The sequence below is a fragment of the Loxodonta africana genome, chromosome 1 (assembly GCF_030014295.1).
Source record: "Loxodonta africana isolate mLoxAfr1 chromosome 1, mLoxAfr1.hap2, whole genome shotgun sequence".
In the NCBI taxonomy this organism is placed as follows: Eukaryota; Metazoa; Chordata; class Mammalia; order Proboscidea; family Elephantidae; genus Loxodonta; species Loxodonta africana.
The window spans coordinates 154,956,771-154,971,006 of NC_087342.1; positions in this window are offsets into that span (position 1 = coordinate 154,956,771).

Here is a 14,236-nt window from a genome sequence, read left to right on the forward strand (position 1 = left end):
CAGAGCACCTGGTAGGTTCAAACCACTCACCTTTTGGTTAGTAGTCGAGCCTTCAACCACTGCACCACCAGGGCTCCTTGACAATGAGTACAGTAGTCGGTAAAGTTTTGAAAACGCAACAGTAAAAGACCATACACAAAATTATTCACTGAAAAATTTTATTCTAAGTCAGTCTTGTTAACAATAATATTCTCTACCTGAAAGCTATTTCTTTGGGCCTAAACCAGAGAAGCATGGTATGTACCTGTTCAAGTGTGCTGAAATGCACACAAGCCTGGTCCTGTGTCAAAGAGAACTACATTTTGCATAGGACTGTTATTCTGTGAAAGATGAAATGATAAGAAAGGCCTGTATTTATTATTCATTGGATAAGAAACTGGACTACATAGTATAGTTTGTGTATTCAGAAAAGGAAATGTAACCCCTGAGATCATTGACTCTATGATGATTTGGTATTGAGATTCTAAAGAGGACTATGTGCTTAAATCCTTACCCGGTCTATTAGAAGAAGTGCAGACTAGAAAGCCAGTGAAAGCAGAGTGAGTAGAGAACACAGGGAAGGCAGAGTAAGGAAAGCAAGTGCAAAAATAAGTTAGCCTGGTGCTTTTGCTCCCCGCTCCCCTTGCCCATGGTCTGATTAGTAGGCAGACAGAAAATGCAGAAGAGGCCAGGTATGTTAGCGGTAAACCAGCAAAGCTAGCATGTTGCAAAAAAGTAGCTTATTTAGGGCTGAGACACAAGAGAAGATATTTATTTATTTTTTCAGGGAAAATGGTTTGCCTCTAACTATCCTTGGTTAAAACATTGCTTTTAGAAGGAGAGTCTGATGATTAAAGAAAACCACAACTATGATAAACAAATTCTAATTATTTTTAAAATAAATATAGCTATTCCCTTCTTGTAACTATGGGGAGTTTGTGTTTGTGTGTTGTTGTTGTTGCCATTGTAGTTTTATAATGTCATTTTTAAAACATCTTTTAGATATTAAACATTGATCATATGTAAATAAAGCACCATCTTGGAGCCTAGGCTGTGAAGAACCCGCTGCCTTTGAGTCGAGGCTGTGAAGAGTCTTCCAAAAAGTTTTCAGGGACGAATCAAAAACATATTTACATAAGTAACTAAATTGAATTTGAATGAAGGCTGAAAGTAAACTCCATTAGTATAGGATGGCATTAATTTTGCTAAGTATAATTTCCACAATGCATAACACAGTACCTGGTGTTCAAAAATTATATATTAGATAAGTGTTTTCTTTTTAAGTGCTGTCAGGATGGTTCCAACTCAAAGCGACCCTATGTGCAACAGAAGGAAACATTGCCTGGTCCTGTGCTAGCCTCACAATCATTGTTATGTTAGAGCCCATAGTTGCAGCCACTGTGTCAAACCATCTTGTCAAGGGTCTTCATCTTTTTTGCTGACTCCCTCCCTTACCAAGCATGATGTCTGTCTTAGTTATCCAGTGCTGTTGTAACAAGAATACCACAGGTGGATGACTTTAACAAAGAGAAATTTATTTCCTCACAGTAAACTAGGCTAAAAATTCAAGGTGTCAGCTCTAGGGGAAGGCTTTCTCTCTCTGTTGGCTCTGGAGGAAGGTCCTTGTCCTCAGTCTTCCCATGGTCGAGGAGCTTCTCAGGCACAGAGACCCCGGGTCCCAAGGATGCGCTCTGCTTCTGGTGCTGCTTTCTTGGTGATAAGAAGTCCCCAGCTCTCTGCTTGCTTCCCTCTCCTTTTTATCTGTTGAGAGATAAAAGGTTGTGCAGACCACACCCCACGGCAACTCCCTTTACCTTGGATCAGGGAGGTGACCTGGGTAAGGGTGGTATTACAATCCCACCCTAATCCTCTCAACATAAAATTACAATCACAAAATGGAGGACAACCACACATGGTCTAACCAAGTTGATACACAATTTTGGAGGACATAATTCAATCCATGAGAATGTCCTCCAGGAACTGGTCCCTCCTGATAACAAGTCCAAACTACATGAGATGAAGTCTTACCATTCTCACTTCCAAGAAGCATTCTGGCTGTACTTCTCCCAAGAAAACATTCTTCCTTCTTCTGGCAGTCTACGCTATATCCAATATTCTTTGCCAACACCACAATTCAAAAGCATCAGTTTTTCTTTGGTCTCAGTCATTGTCCATCTTTTCCATGCATATGAAGCAACTGAAAATATCTTGGCTTGGGATAGGTGGACTTTAGTCCTCAAAGTGACATCTTTGCTTTCAACATTTTAAAGAGATCTTTTGCAGCAGATTTGCCCAAAGCAATACATACCTTGATTTCTTGACTGCTGCTTTCATCAGCCTTGATTATGGATCAAAATCATAAAATACCTGACAACTTAAATATGTCCTCATCTATCCTGATGTTGCTTATTGGTCCAGTTGTGAGGAATTTTGTTTACTTTATGTTGAACTGTAATCCATACTGAAGGCTATGGTATTTGATCTTCCTCAGTAAGCGCTTCAAGTCCTCTTCACTTTCAACAAGCAAGGTTCTGTCATCTGCATATCACAGATTGTTAATGAGTCTTCTACCAATGTTGATGCCTCGTTCTTCTTCTGATAGTCCAGCTTCTTGGATTATTTGCTTTCCATACAGATTGAATAAGTATGGTGAAAGGGCACAACCCTGATGCATATCTTTCCTGATTTTAAAACGTACAGCATCCCTTTGTTCTGTTTGAACAGCTGTCTCTTGGTCTATGTACAGGTTCTGCAAGAGCATAATTAAGTGTTCTAGAATTCCCATTCTTCCCAATGTTATCTATAGATTGTTACTATCCACACAGTGAAATACATTTGCATAGTCAATAAAACACAAGTAAACATCCTTTCAGTGTTCTCTGCTTTCGGCCAGGATCCATCTGACATTAACAATGATATACGTGTTAGGGTGGGTTCTCTAGAAAAGCAAAACCAGTAAAACATGTAAATGTATATATAGAGAGGGATTTGTGTCAAGGAAATAGCTAACGTAGTCATAGAGGCTGGAAAGTCCCATGTCTGTGGGTCAAGCTGGAGGCTTCTCCGGCTGAGGCTGATGAATCCCAGGATTGGTATGCAGGATGGCAGGTAAACTGCTAGCTCAAGTCCCAAGAGCCAGTGGTCAGACCAACAGGAGTGAGCTGCAGAATCCAAAGCAAAAAAAGCCCATGAGCCACATCAGAAAGTCCACCTGTACTGGACACGGGCCACATCCTCAAGGAAACTCACTTTCAACTGATCGGCTACTCACGGCGGATCCCATAAAAGAGGTGATCAAATTATATCAGATGTCATCATAGAGGTGATTACATCATTATTCGACGGCCAAACTTTATCACAACTGCCAAACCGCTGAAAATCATGGCCCAGCCAAGTTGACACATAACCTTAACAATCAGAGCATCCCTTGTTCTATATTGTCTTCTGAATCTGGCTTGAAATTCTGGCAGTTTCCTGTCAATGTACTGCTGCAACCATTTTTGAATGATCTTCAGTAAAATTTTATTTGCATGTGATATCGATCATATTGTTTGATAATTCCCATATTCTTTTGGATCACTTTTCTTTGGAAGGGGCACAAATGCAGATCTCTTCTAGTTAGTTGGCCAGGTAGCTATCTTCTAAATTTCTTGGCATAGATGAGCGAGCACCTCCAGTGCTGTATCCATGTGTTGAAACATCTCTCAATTGGTATTCTGTCAATTCCTGAAGCCTTGTTCCCCCAATGCCTGCAGTGCAGCTTGGATTTCTTCTTTCAGTACCATCAGTTCTTGATCATATGCTACCTCTTGAAATGGGTGAACATTGACCAATCCTTTTTGGTACAGTGACTCTGCTTATTCCTTTCATCTTCTTTTGATGCTTCCTGTGTCATTAAATATTTTGGCCATAACCCAAAAACCAGTGCCGTCCATAGAATTTTTCAAAATTGCAACTCGAGGTGTCATTTTTTTTTTTATTCAGTTCTTTCAGCTGGATGTCATAAGTGACTCTGAAACTTAAATGTGGAGTAGCTAAAGAAAATAGAAGGAATGATGAAGGAAAAGAACTGAACAGAAGATTTCAAAGGGTGGCTCAAGAAGACGAAGTAAAATATTATAATGAAATGTGCAAAATTAGATATCTAGGACCTAGAAAATGACAATCACATGTTCCATTTGGATGAGCAAGACCTTATACGTTCACAATATGCACATGCATTTTAACTATAAATCCACAGTAATTTAGCACAAAGATACATACAGCTATGGACATTCCAGGAATACTATTTAATTAATCATGATCTCCTTCTGTATATACCAAACACCACAAGTTTAGAAGATAATCTGTAGATTATTATACTTTACATGCCAAGTTAACCGCCATCACCAAAACACCTCAGTTTCAATCTTAGAAGCCTGCCTGTGGAGAGTTAAATAGCTTTTTTTTTTTTTCTGTGCAACATAATATTAGTAACAATAAGTACCATATTTTCCAAAAATAAAGATAATAAAAATTAGTCCCTAACATCAATGAGATGTTGTAAGAATAAATGAGAAAACATTAGAAGCTTGTTCTGTAGTCTCCGGGGGAAAGGCTTCTCTACAAATAGAAAGTATTATTACCACATTACTCCAATACATATAAATGATCTAACACTTCATATCAAACAAAAACCAAGTATTCCCATAGCATTAGTACAATAGAAATTACACTGGTAAAAATAGCAAGCTTAGAACCTGAATATCCTGAATTTTCCATTTGTAAAATTTAGATAAATTTCCTGAAGGAATCTGATTTATGATCTTGTTTACTCTGTCTTAGCAAGAATCTTGGAAATAAGACTAGTGAAAGAGTAGAGAGAAAATGATGGCTGAAAGTGTTAATTAAGGCCCGCCATAATTGGAATAAGTTACTAACTTAATGATTAGCAACAATTGCTCCTCCATGTACTTTGAGAGCAGAATTAAAATTCTACCCTGTTGATTAATACATATCAATATAAGAACTTTTTTTTTTCTGAAAATGAGTGTTAGTCACTCAATAAATTATGTTTTCACCATCTGGGCTTCTTTTATTCTGAAGCATTGAACAGAACCTCGGAAAATACCTCAAATTTGTAAGCCCATAGTTAAAAAAACCAAAAACCAAACCTGTTGCTGTCAAGTTGATTCCAATCCATAGTACATCCTGCAAATTAATACACACTCAAGCATACTTAGTGAATGGATATAGGAGAACTTTCTTGTGTAGAAATAAGTACATTGTACTTTTTTTTTTTTTTTTACTAAAAATAATAAAAACATGTTTACATTACTCCTGAAATTGAAGGTTAAATGAAATGGTAAAGAAATGTTCAGTATATTCTTATTATTCTATTAGAAAGTTGAAAATAGCAAATGTTAAAATAATGCAAAGTCTATCAACAAAGTATTTTCAGTATTTGGCTTAGATAAAGAAAAAAAAAAAAAAGGTATACTGAAAATGCATAATTAAATAAGTGCTTATGGTATCAGATACAGCTTGACTTGGTTTTGTCTTGTTAGCATACACAGTGAGAACGATAATCAACAAATCAGGAATGGACCTCACAGGAAAACAGCAATTATTTTAGACTGTAATGTCAATAGGAGTAATGGATGATTTTGAAATGAAATGAATATTAAATACTCGATGCTCAAGAAGTTAATATATGTGAAATTACACGATAAGTAAAAGAGCTAAAACTAAGGGAAAATGTAGCACACTAGCTAGGGCCTCGCTTAAAAATAGCAGTAAGTAAATGTGAGTTGGTGGCGATATTGGACATGATCTGTCCCTCCCATAACAGAGTTATCTGAGAGATGGACCAAGTGAGGCCAAGAGAATTAAAGAGGGAGATAACATTTACACCAAACCTATCCTCAACATTGTCAATATGGATACTAAAATCGCCTAAGATTAATAGGCTATGTGATTCCAGAGAGAGTTGAGAAAGAAAATCTATAAATTCATTAAGAAAACTTTGTGGTTTCTCTTTTCTCAAAGAGGTCTGTAAATTAAAGGTGTTGCTTTAAGGTCGTGTGTTAAGAGCAGATGCATAGAGAGAGACAAAATTGAGATGTTTTGATTTTGTAGCAGAATATGTTTAAAAAAAAAGATTTAGTACTAACCTTCACAGCTTAAAAACAAATCTTCACTATGTAAGTGAGGGATATAATAAGATTTATGAAGCCCAAATAAGAGTTTAATTGCATAGTAGCCTTATTATCCAAGTTAATCCAAGCCATTTTTAGAATGTTGAATTTACTGCTGACTCTGTAGTGTTGCTAGTAATTATTCATTAGTTATAATATTCCATTATTCTACATTACAAAATAACTCATATACAAAATTTTGAAATTTATGAAATTATTCATCTTGGAATGCACCCTATTTATTGTACAAATACATTTAAGATTATCAAGTAAATGTAATTATGTACTTCAAGAAGTGGCTTATCTCTCTTTTTATTAGAACATTTTAAAATGTCACCTCTGTATCTCTAATACTCTTTAACAAAATATTGAAATCCTTTGGCAGACTATGGAAATGTACAATTCTAAAGCCATCATCTTACAGATAAAGAAACTAATGCTCAAATATATAAATTTTCTCAGATTCTCATGGATTCTTAGTTGGAAAATCATGATTAGATCACAGATTTATGGAATTTCATTAAAACCCAAAAAAATTCATACCGAGTGGATTCCAATTCATGGTGACCCCGAGAGTTTCAAAGTAGAACTGTTCCATAGGGTTTCAATAGCTGTAATCTTACAGAAATAGATCACCAGGTCTTTCTTCCTTGGCACAGCTGGGTGGGTTTGAAATGCTAACCTTTCAGTTAGTAGCCAAGTGCAAAAGCTTTGTGCCATCCTGGAATTTTGTAGTATGATAATTTCTTTAGTTTTGAAAACCCTGCCATTACTCTAAGTCATGAAAAATCTGCTTGGCTTCAAATCTCGCCCAAATGCTAGCTGTTTGACAATGGGTAAGGTATTTTTTCCAAGCCTCAATTGTTTATTTGCAAAATGTGGATGACCATAGTACTTATTCCAGGTGGTGGTTATGAAGATTAGAAGTAAAGTACTCCAGTAAAGCACTGCCACATTGTTCTCCCACACAGCAGGTGGTGGATTTGAACTGCCAACCTTTAGTTAGCAGCCGAGCACTTAAACACTGTGTCACCAGGGAAGCAAAGCATTTGATTTAACAAGGTTTAGATGAAAATAAGAGAAGTTATTTTAGAGGATACACCAAGTGTGCTTTAAAAATGCATACATGCATGTATATATGTATGTACACACACACACACACATATGTATAAACACACACACAAAGAGAGAAAGAGTCCTGGCGGTGCAGTGATTAGGAGATGAGGCTGCTAACCAAAAGGTCAGCAGTTTGAATCCACCAGCCACTCCCTGAAAACCCTATGGGGCAGTTCTACTCTGTCTTACAGGGTCGCTATGAGTTGGACTTGACTCCAAGGCAAAGGGTTTGGTTTGCTTTTTTTGTATATGTATATATATATGTGTGTGTGTGTGTGTGGATGTATACTTGAACAAAATGTGAAGGAAAATTCGCTAGCTACTTTACCTTTACAAACAATTATTCCCCTATTTTAATTTTTTTTAGAAAAACTCATTTTTAGTTATCTAAATAAGTGACATTAAAATATTTGTAGATTCTGACAGTATAATCATTTATTTCCCCCACTGGATCTCAAATTCGATGTTTCAACCAAGTGACAAGGTTAAAAGGATGCCAAGCTTTCTGTCAAGCTGATTCCGACTCATAGCTACTCTGTAGGACAGACTAGAACTGCCCCATAGGGTTTCCAAGGAGTGACTGGTGGGTTCAGACTGCTGATGTTTTAGTTAGCAATGGAGTTCTTAACCACTGCACCACCAGGACTCCTAAAAGGATAAGCCAACCAGGAAAAGCAAGCTCTCAGCTGTTATGTTCAGCGGTTCAAACCCACTAGCCTCTCAAAGGGATAAAGTGTGGGAACCTGTTTCCATAAAGATTACAGCCTTGGAAATCCATAGGGCAGTTCCACTTGGACCTTTAGGGTCACTCACTATGAGTCGAAATCAACTTGTCGACAATGGGTTTTTATGTCCTTTTTATTCTTTTCTTTTCAGAGGGCTAGTATAACCTGTGGAAACTTCTCATAAATACAATTAGTTTCTTGAGCTTATCATCTAAAACCATTTTTCTATCTTCTTTCAGCTGTTTGATACAATTAACTCAAAATATATTTGCTATATTTCAAAATACAGACCACTTCCTTTTTTAAACAGTTATTTCTGTTGTTGATTCTTTCTGAACCAGGAAACTCTACATACATCAGGGAAGTTTCTTGTCACTAAATAGTCTCCACAATTTATAAATCTAGAACAAAGATACAAAAAAAAGATTCAGATATTTATTCCTTTCATCCCACATCTAATCCATAGGAATATAAAGAATTATATGGAATTTTAAAAAATAAACCCTAGCATGGTAACCCAATGATAGATGCACATCAATTACTTCAGATTATGTACACAGTTAATGCACCTGTCTTAGTTGTCTAGTGCTGCTATAACAGAAATACCACAAGCAGATGGCTTTAACAAAGAAATTTTTCTCACAGTCTAGTAGACTAGAAGTTCAAATTCAAGGTGTCAGCTCCAAGGGAAGGCTTTCTCTCTCTTTTGGCTCTCTGTTGTCGTCAGTCTTCCCCTAGACTGGGAGTTTCTCCGCATAGGAACCCTGGGTCTAAAGGACACGCTCTGTTCCCAGTACTGCTTTCTTGGCAGTTTGAGGTCCCCCACTCTCTGCTCTCTTTCCCTTTCATCTCTTGTAAGATAAAAGGTGGTGCAGGCCACCCCAGGGAAACTCCCTTTACATTGATTGGATCAGGGATATAACTTCCGTAAGGGTGTTACAACCCCACCCTAATCCTCTGTGACATAAAATTACAATCACAAAATGGAGGACAACCACACAATACTGGCAATCATGGCCTAACCAAGTTGACACATATTTTTCGGGGATACAGTTTAAACGTAGTTCCTTTTATCTGAAGGAATTATATTTTCTCTAACAACTAAATAACACCAATAAAATTTATCCAAATACCAATCTTTCAGATTGGACTGGTTTTAGTCATAAATCAAAAGATAATTTAAAATAATCAAAGTATAGCAGTTTTACTCTTTTAAAATTTCATGGTATTTCAAACTTGTCTTAATATTTACTGCCTTGCCATGTTGCAATCTGCTATATCTTAGTGGGAAAGTAAGCTGGAGAGCTCAGAGTACAACACTGGTTGTCAGGGATTTGGTCCCTCCTTGCAGTGTCTCAAGTCGTTGTTTACTCAGAGATGCCTTGGATGGTTATAGATGGATGCTCTGTTTCACAAAATACTTATCTTTGGAACTTCCTAGTTATTTGAAATTCTTTGTAAAATTCAGCTAACTCTTGGAAGAGTCACTTACTTTGTATTTTCAGCCATATGTCTTGTTTAGGGGCGTGAATGGATTTACTATTATTTATATCCATTCCAAAATTCAGGTTCGAGATAGAGATGAGGAGCAGAGTCTCCAAAGAAAGTAAAAGGGGAAGTAGAGGCAAGTCCTCTTACCAATCTTACACATACTAACCATTTGCCACCAAGTAGACTCCTACCCATGGCAACTCCAGGTGTGTCAGAGTGGAACTGTGCTCGACAGGGTTTTCAGTGACTGATTTTCAGAAGTAGATCTCCAGGCCTTTCTTCCAAGGTGCATCTGAATGCATTTGAACCTCCAATCTTTCAGTTAGCTGCAGAGCATGTTAACAATTTGCACCACCCAGGAACTCTTACACACACACGTAGAGATCCTTTTTCACTCAGTCCAATCCAGCCAATATTGGTCAATTGATTTCGTAGAAACAACCTTACCACAGTTCCCAGCTGAATTAAAAAGAATGTGACTTTAATTACAAAGGGAATCAGGTGTAGACTGCTGGACAGCCCATTGCTAGAGTGCCAGTGCCAAGGAGGGCTGTGAAGGTCAGTAACTTTGTATGTATATACACAGGACAACATACTTAACGTAAAACAGTGACATCAAATCTAAAGCGTTTGAAACAGGTTTCCCTTAGTGATGGACTTGGTTCAAGGAGGAATCACAATGTGGTGGGAAAGCCTCCTCTTTAGAATTCTGAAGTTCTGGTCCCAGCTCTGTCACTAACCAGCCATATGATTTGGGACAATCAAATTATCATCTCTGGACCTCACCCACCTCATCTGCATATGAGGGAGTGGATGTGATGCTCTCTAATACCTAGGATTCTATGAAAACCGACAACTCTGAGCTGGTAGTTATACCTGCAATTATCTGAAGATGGTGAAAAGGGTCACAGGAAAAATTCTTTGAATAAAAGCTCCCTTTTTTTTTTTTTTACTACAACAACAACTAATAGTAACAATGAGATAAAAATAATTATCTTTAAGATAGAAAGCTTGGCTAGATTCAAAAAAAAAAAAAAGTACCGTGGACATAGATTTAAGCTCCAAAATAATTTTAACAACAAAGAGATCACATTTTTCTCAGTCAGGGTCTTATCATATTATTACTATAAATATTTTCTTTACATAAATTCAGATACTGAAGGAAGCAAATATATTAAAAATATATGTATGCCATGAGCTTTGACACATGCTCTGAAGAAAAACACCTTCTTTGGGGTCTGCTTCTAATTTTTCTTGAAGTAAATAATTATACCAAAAGTCAAATCACAGTTGTTCTGATCTACTTAAAGGTCAATATGAGAAAATGCAAAGTAACTTCTCAGTGCTTATTCTAGACCCAGAATGTAATAAGTATTTTAAAAACTTTAAATATCGCAAGAGAGTTTACGTTTAAATTTAAAGATCATCAGTTAAACAAAATTCACTACATTCCCATCAACACGGAAAATTTAAAAACAGAAAATTACTCATACCATAGATTCATAATAAAGTAGCTACTTTTTAAAAAGTATTTGTACATTTTTGCAGTAATTTTTGGTATATATTTCGTTATATAAATCACAAAGCTTCTAAGGCAAACAGGGAACAAATAAATGCCCCTGCTCAAATACATCATTACAATAATCGAACATACTCATTTCTCTCTTTACTAAAAGTTTCTTAATATCAGCCTATGAAAAAATATATAAAATTTTTATTCCTTCTAAAATGCCATAATTAATGTTAGTTCTTGAAGACCTGCACTAGCCTATAGAGAATACTATTTCAATAGCACCACTGTTTGAGAATAAATTACTGACATGCAATAACAGGTGCATATTTCAAAACTTAAAAAGAGGAGGCAGGGCCGTGATGGCGGAATACTTAGATGCTTCCTATAACCCCCCTTACAACAAAGACCCAAAAAAACAAGTGAATTGATTATATATGACAATTTAGGAGCCCTGAATATCAAAGACAATGTTGAGGCGTCAGACTGAACAGCAGGGAGAGGGAGAGACAGTTCAGAGGCAGCAAAGAAATGCCAGACCTGACCTGGCCGGCACCCTGAAGGCTGGATCGTTTGGCACACACAGGCTGAGGCAAACTGTAGTGTTTGGGATGCGTTTTACCACATCAGGAGAAACAGAGCGGCGAAGAGTCTGCACAAGCTTCCGGAGTGAGAGGAAGTTGCATTGGATCTGCAAAAGTTAAGTACAAGGGTCTAACCTACAATGTGGGCTCAAAATAACCCTTTCCCCACTGGGACTTCCATAATGGAGAAGTGCCTCTCTTTCCCTCACTTGTCCCCTCCCCACTCTGCTACAGTGCCAGCCTGATAGTGTTCAGCAATTGATGTACCCCCTAGGTGGGAAGTTGGACCCACTGTGGCCGAGCCAGTCGCCCAGCTTTGGGAAGGGGACAAACAAACAAAAAAAGAAACTGCCAACTTCCCTAAGTGGGGAGCTCATGAAAACAGTCTTGCTGCTTTAAAAAAATTACCATGCCAACTAAGATGGAAACTCAGGGTAGGCACTGCCCCTGTGCACAGGCATAAGGGGTCCATGGATCCATGGACTTTGTTTTTCACCCCTACTTAGACCTGTGTGGCCCTATTCAACAGCATAGGCCCTCATTAGTATAATAAAATAGGGTATACACCTAAAGCCTATTTCAACTGTAACAGCCAAGGGAAAGTGGCAGATTTGTGATATTTGATACCACCATGCCCATTAAAGAGAATCCTCACCCACCCACATCAGGGGCCTGAGGACTGGCAGCTTTACCCATTCCACCTCGCCATCCATGATAGGGGTCTGAAAATAAGCAGTGTCTCTCAGACATTACATCCAACAGCACTGGGTGCCCAAAGTCTGCTACAAAACCTACCCACCTCTATGCTCTAAGGGACAGGAACATGCCTTCCACCTAGGCACTCAGGGACAGCTGTCAGCACCCTAACTTTCTCAGCATATAACCCACTACTGCAGCCAGATATTTGTGCCTATTCCAATCACCCTTATGTAGCCCTGTCTGTCTAGGACTGTAGGTAAGAGCTTGCACCACACACTTGGTGCCCAATGACCTTGACACCTGAGCTGAATCCACACAAGAAATGTAACTGGACTCCTGGGCTTCACACACCTAGCAGCTCAGACCACCTGGTGATGGGATGTGAGAACTTCAAAGACTCAAATAACCAAAGTTGCTCACATGCCAAGCCTATTTGGGCATATCAAAAGAAAATAAAACAATAAGGTAGGACACATTAAGCAAACATAAAATAAATAAATACAATAATTTATTGATGGCTCAGGGACAACAGTCAATATCAAATCACATAAAGAGGCAGATCATGATGGCTCAGCAAGCAGCCAAAACAAAGAACCAGAAAACCTCCAGAGGAAGAGAAGATCTTGGAATTATTAGAGGTAGAATTTGAAAGATTAATATACTGAGCTTTTCAAAAGATCAGGAAGGAGATTAGGTAAAACTCAGACCAAGCCCGGGAACACACTGACAAAGCAATAGAGGAATTTAGGAAATTTATGCAAGAGCAGAAGGACAAATTTAACAGGCTGCTAGAATCCATAGAGAGACAGCAAATAGAAATGCAAAAGATTAACAAAATTTCAGAATTAGACAACTCGATAGAAAGTCATAGGAGCAGAACTGAAGCAATGGAAGTCAGAATTAGTGAGATTGAAGATAAAGCGCTTGACACCAATTTATTTGAGGAAAAATCAGATAAGAGGATTTAAGAAAAATGAAGAAATTCTATAAGAATTATGTGAGACAATATCAAGGGGAGTAACCTATGACTGACTGCAGTACCAGAACAGAGGGGGATGACAGAAAATACAGAGAAAATTGTTGAAGATTTGCTAGCAGAAAACTTCCTCATATCATGAAAGACAAGAAGATATCTATTTGAGAAGCTCATTGAACCCCACACAAGGTAGATCCCAAAATATATACTATAATCAAACTTGTCAAAACCAAAGACAAAGAGAGAATTTTAAGAGCAGCTAGGGATAAACAAAAAGTCACCGATGAAGGAGAGTCAATAAGACTAAACTCTGATTACTCAGCAGAAACTATGTAGGCAAGAAGGCAATGGGACGACATATGTAAAGCCTTGAAGGAAAAAAAATAGCCAGCCAAGAATTATATATACGACAAAACTGTAACTCAAATTTGAAGGCAAAATTAAGGCATTTCCAGATAAACAGAAGTTAGGGGAATTTATAAAAACCAAACCAAAATTATAAGAAATACTAAAGGGAGTCCTTTGGCCAGAGAACCAATAATATCAGATAACAACCCAAGACTAGAACACAGGACAGAACAACCAGATACCAACCCAGATAGAGAGGTCGTAAAAATAAGTCAATGCTAAAACACTGAAAATAGGGAAACTTAGACCTCAATATGTAAAAGATGACAACATCAAAACAAAAAAGAGGAACTAAATAGAGTGGTCATAGAACTTTCATATGGAGAGGAAGTTAAGGTGATATCAAGAAATAAGACATTGGTTTAAACTTAGAAAAATAGAGGTATATTTTAATCTAGTCACAGAGGAAACTAACAAATCTACAGATCAAAATAAAAAAGAAAAATATAGACTCAGCAAATACAAAATCAGCAACAATGAAAAGGATGAAAAGAAAATACATAAAGAAAAATGATTCCACACAGAAAATTAAGCAGAACAAAGAAACTGTCAATAACACATACACACAAATA